Raw genomic sequence first — 5,880 nt, forward strand, 5'->3', positions numbered from 1 at the left:
AGCTCCAAATTATCATTCACATCCTTTTCATCATTTTTTTATCCTATATTACACTAAAAAAACACTATGTAAACTCTCTTCTTTTTAATTAAATAACAATTTTTATACCTTTATCATTACCACTTTCAAAATATATTACATTTATTATTATCGTTTCTCTCTTTTTCAATCACAACCACTTTCAAAATATATTAAAAAATTACACATGATGAATAGTGTCCCCTCAAATATGCAGATGATTAATAATATTTTCTATCTCTACCACTCACAACCACTTTTTATATGTTTTATAATATAAAAACCCCACTCACGTATTTAGTGAAAGGGATGTGAATACTACTGGACAATATATAAGAAAATTAAGTCCCAAATCACACAACCCTAAGATATTATATTTAGTTTAACCATTATACTTATGACAATTTATTAATTGGGTAAATTACATTTTTCGTCCTTTATGTTTGTATTGGATTGCAATGGATAATCTTTAACTTCAATAATTACAGTTACAATTCTTTATTTGGAAAACGCATTACACCTTTCGTCCTTTAGCACTAACCAAGTTAAAATTTTCAGTTATGTCTATTTACTCAAGGGTATTCTGGTCAATTCATCTTTTATTTAAATGTTTAATAAATAAAATAAAAAAAAATGCATAAACACACTTCATCTTCTACAATTTCCTAACCCTAATCACTATATCTCCCCACTCCTCCTCCCTCCTCTTCAGTTCTCTGTCTCTCTCTCGAATCCTTCGTGGGGACTGTTGACTGACTTGTAGAAAAGTCATTTGGAATTTGAATACCAATTTCGTATTTAACCTCTGCCGCTTCCTATAGGGTCAATTGTCAGAAAGATTATGTCATTAAAACTTAAGGCCAGCTCTTCTATAAAAGGGTTCATAGCTACAGAAGGGATGTACCATGATGCTGTAAAATGTGCCACCATCTATAAAGATAAACACAAATACATTAAGTGAAGAATATATCAAAATCAACATTAAGTGAAGAATACATCAAAATCAAATAAAACAAAAAATACCAACAAAAAAATGAAAATCAAATTGGTTTTACATCACGCATTTGTCATAAATAATAATGAAACGAAATTTGAGGCTTGGAATCAGAATTGAGACCCATATTTAGTCAAAACCTATACTGACACAATCAAATTCTGATTCCAGACATTTGGATTCAGAATTCCCAAATATACCCTTTACACAGTTTATAAAAGCAAGCTAAAAGACCCTGATAAAAAATCAGTTTTTGCAACACATTATGATCAGATCAAAGTGAGTCTGAACAAGAAACTGTCTCTATAAACAAAAGATTTAAAAAAAAAGTTGCAAGCTTTAGGGTTTAATTGAATAGGAAGTGGCAGAGGTTAAATAGGAAATTGGTATTCAAATTCCAAATGACTTTTCTCCAAGTCAGTCAATAGTAGAGAGAGGGATTCGAGATCGAGATGGAGAGAGAGAGAGAGAGAGAGAGAACTGAAGAGGAGAGAGGAGGAGGGGGGAAATGTGGTGATTAGGGTTTTAGGATTAGGGAAGATGAGGTGTGTATTAAAAATTAAAGAGTAAATGGTCCCTGTGGTTTGGGCACTTTTGTCATTTTAGTGCAAATCTCAAACTTTCTAAATCTGGGTCCCTGTGGTTTCACATTTATTGTCATTTTAGTCCAAAAATGAAATCAAGTCATATTTCTCAAATTTAATCCTCCTATTTTGTCATTTTCCTCAGGGGCAATATGATCATTTTGTTTTTTATAAAAAAAAGTTAAAGATTATATTTCTCAAATTTAATCCTCCTATCTTTTGTTTCGTTTCGACAGCCGCAATTCTCATATGAACACCCCTAAATTCTTCATTGCAAAACTCTAATTTGACGTTTACGTACACAATTAAGTAACTCTCAAAATATTGGTGGAAAAAGCTGCAATTTTCTTAAACTAAAAATAAATTCCAATTCTTGGTCCTTCGATCAGAGTCCCATCTCAAATTAAGGACCAAAATCACATGTATAAAATTAAAATATTCAATCAACCCTTTAACGACATACCTGGCAAAATTATTGTAGAAAATGAAGAAGAATTTAGGGAAATTTGAGAACAGCAGCTAATGGAATTGAAATTAATGAGGATGAAACAATGAGAAAGCAAAACTTTGGAATTTGGTGATATTTTAGAGTTACAATGATGAACAATGATAGATTCTTATCTTTCTCACCCGGTTTCTCGGTCTAAAGGCTTCTGATTCTGAACTTGACCCGTTTGAGAGGTTACTGGATGTTCTTTTACTGTGTAACTGTAAGCGAACCAAACGATTAATAAATCATTTTGTGTAACTGTAGCTTACAAAAATCCGTCTAGAATCGACTTCTCCGGTGGTAACGGCGGTGGAGGAGCTTCCGGAAGTGGTAACGGCGGCGGAATCTCGGAGAAAAGTGTCCGGACGGTGGGTCCTGCGGTCTCTTTTTCGATCATGTGTGATGAGGATGATGATTGGATCTTGAAAGTTGTGTTTTTTATTGGTTTTTTGCAGGTGAATCGGTGGGAAATGGAATTGGGGGTGATTAGGGTTAGGGTTTTTGTTGGTGGAGGGGTTGAAGTGGGTAATTGAAATGTAGAGATTAAAGGGAGTGAAGAGATCTGGTGAAGATTGTTGTTTGGGGGTTGAAGATTGAATGGGGTTTAATGGATGTGGAGAAGACAGTGTTTGTTTCTGCAACTAAAGCTTTAAATAAAATAAAAAGCAAATGACTATTTTGCCCCTGAGGAAAAGGACAAAATAGGAGGATTTAATTTGAGAAACATGACCTGATTTCATTTTTGGATCAAAATGACAATAAAAGTGAAACCACAGGGACCCAGATTTAAAAAGTTTAAGATTTGGACTAAAATAGCAAAAATGCCCAAACCACAGGGACCAAAATGACAATTTACTCAAAATTAAAAGTTACTACAATATCATTCCACACCAAAAATGGCAATTACAAAGCAATGGCAGGTAGTCGGGCAACAAACTGACCAGAATACCCTTTAGTAAATAGACAAAACTGAAAATTTTAACTTGGTTAGTGTTAAAGGACGAAAGGTGTAATGCGTTTTCCAAATAAAGGATTGTGACTTTAATTATTGAAGTTAAAGGCTATTCATTGCAATCCAGTACAAACATAAATGACGAAAAATGTAATTTACCCTTATTAATTTAACCATTATACATATGATTGAAGTACAAAAAATCGAGGAAGTTAATTGAGATTTCAAAAATAAATAAAAGAGTAAACTGCCAAAATGGTCCCTGAGGTTTAAACACTTTAACCACTTTAATCCAAAACTCAAACTTTTTGAATCTAGGTCTCTGTAGTTTCAATTTTGTTGGCATTTTCATCTAGTTTTTTTTTCCTCCTTTTTAATAAAGGGTAAAATGGTCAGATTTTTTTAATTTGTTATAATAAAAAGTTAAAAGACCATTTGCCTTTCATTAAAAGAGAGAAAAAAGATAAAAAAAAAACTGGATGTTAATTGAAAATCTAACCAGATTTTGATTTTGAATGAAAATGACAACAAAATTGAAACCACAGGGACCCAAATTCAAGCAGTTTGAGTTTTGAACTAAAATATTAAAAATGACTAAACCGTAGGAACCATTTTTACAGTTTACTCTGAATAAAATAAAGCTATAACTTTATACTATTTGAATCAATGCACTTTGTGAACTCCTGTCGGCAATCCATAAATATTAAATAGCATATTCCACAAAATATCAATATTCCGAACACCCACCCAAACGTGGTTCAACTACGAACACATGTTCTGAAAGTAAATATCTTTGGCCGCATCAAAAGGTAATTGAGATTTTCTTTAACAAAGTGTTAGACCACCACATGTAATGATAAATTGTGGGTTTTCAAATTAGAAATACATGACAAAATGAGGTATATATAAGAAAATTACACGGATTCTATGGTGCTAGTACAAAACGTATGTTTAAGGAGTCAAAGAAATTATTTTAAAAGTTAGAAGCTTCAGAAACAAGAACATATCATTATTGACAGGGGCGGATTCGGTGGTGTTTTAGGGGTTCTCGGGAACTTACTCGGATTCTATGGTGCTAGTACAAAACGTATGTTTAAGGAGTCAAAGAAATTATTTTAAAAGTTAGAAGCTTCATAAACAAGAACATATCACTATGTCAGGGGCCGATCCAGTGGTGTTTTAGGGGTTCTCGGGAACTTTCTCGGTTTGGAAAAAATAGAAAAACTAGTGGAAACCTTGCATGATTTGGGAAAAAATAGTGAGAATCTTCTAAAAAGAACCTTGTGTCAAAAATTCATGGATCCACCACCGTCCATTGTTTGAGTTGTGTTCATAGCATTCTCATAGGTTATCTCAAGTCTTATGTTCAACTTTATGATTTAAATGGGTTGTACGTCATTCATAAGTTTAAATCAATTATGGAAACACTTTGTGACACCCGGTTCAAAATAAGGAATGTTCACAATCTGATTTGGGTTGTTTTGATAAAAAAAAATCTGGACAGATCATTAACTACGATTTTCGAAACAACAAAGTGAACAAACCCAACGAGCCTGGTTGCGTGGGTAAACCAAACAAGTTGATTTGGTTGGTTCAGTTTTGACGGTTTTAACCGACTTTTAATATAGTTTTTCAAAAACAATTCCTTCATATTAAAATTTTCAAATGACAAAAGATGATTCATGATTATAATATACATACAGAGATAACTACGTATTCCAAAAGTGAAAGATATAAAAGAATAAAAGTTAAAAGGCTAGTTTCAAGGTCCAAACAGGATCAAACCGTTGAATGGGTAAAACCAACAAAACCGAACTGTTTGGATATCTAAGGAGGCAAACTGGCCAATTTTCTTTGGTTAACTTAGACCATCACCAATGCAAGAAGAGAAATGTACTTACAAATGTGCCTAGTCAGCTGTCACATCAGATTTTCATAAATTCATAAAAAACACTTATTTTCAATGTTCTAAAATCCGGTTTTTTAATCATACCGGATTAGACACAAAAATGGTTTAACCGGTTAAACCGGGTTGTATCGGGCGGTTCAACCGGGTTAACTAGTTAATTGTATAATTTCATAAACTACAACATTAACTCAAAAAATAATCCAAAATTGGATTAAAATGGAAATCTGGAACGAACGATGGGGTGATGGAAGTCTGGAACAAGTCACGAATGATGGAGTGATGAAGCGAGTTTTGAATTTTGATCGATGAAGATAAAATATAAAAAGTTGTTAGGTTAAAGCTAAGAGCAAAAATGGAGATGAGACGATAAAAAGTAAAATCCTAACTAAAAAACAGACCTGAGACGGTACCGGTATAACGGTTCAAACCGGTATACCGGATTTTACCGGCGATACAAAGTCTATGCCGTTTCTCCTACTTACCGGGGTGTTTCGGACCGGATTTACATCCAAAAACGGTAATACCGGTATAACCGGCCGGTATTTACCAGTTTTTAAAACATTGCTTATTTTCACTCCAATCTTACAAACATATTTACCAATGCTTACATCATTTCCACGTCATCACCATTTTTTACATTTATTTTAATGCTCAAATTGTTTTATATTTAACACATTTCTTTTATTTTTGCATTGTCAACATATATAACTAAAATAATTAACCACAACTAAAAGAAATAAATCGATTTCTAAACATTAATGTTATTAAAAAAAGTTAAACATCACATGAATATGCATTATAAAAAATGATAAATATATTTAGAGTTCGTAATAATATTAACTAGTTAAATTCCCCCGCACGTTGCGTCGGGTATCATTCGGTATGGGTTCGATTCATTACGACATCGATACGGTATCGCCACTCGGTATATCA

The 5,880-nt window shown here is 32.9% G+C and overlaps 1 long non-coding RNA gene across 1 annotated transcript; it reads right to left on the reverse strand.

Moving 5' to 3' along the window:
• Nucleotides 1-599: 599 nt before the first annotated feature.
• On the reverse strand, nt 600-2,714 carry LOC110895674. The gene is made up of 2 exons (XR_002567298.2): nt 2,227-2,714; nt 600-948 (listed from the first exon to the last, which is right to left on the reverse strand). It is a non-coding gene; the product is annotated as an uncharacterized LOC110895674 (long non-coding RNA).
• Between the last annotated feature and the right edge of the window lie 3,166 nt (nt 2,715-5,880).

Source organism: Helianthus annuus, chromosome 12 (assembly GCF_002127325.2).
Source record: "Helianthus annuus cultivar XRQ/B chromosome 12, HanXRQr2.0-SUNRISE, whole genome shotgun sequence".
Classification (NCBI taxonomy): domain Eukaryota; kingdom Viridiplantae; phylum Streptophyta; class Magnoliopsida; order Asterales; family Asteraceae; genus Helianthus; species Helianthus annuus.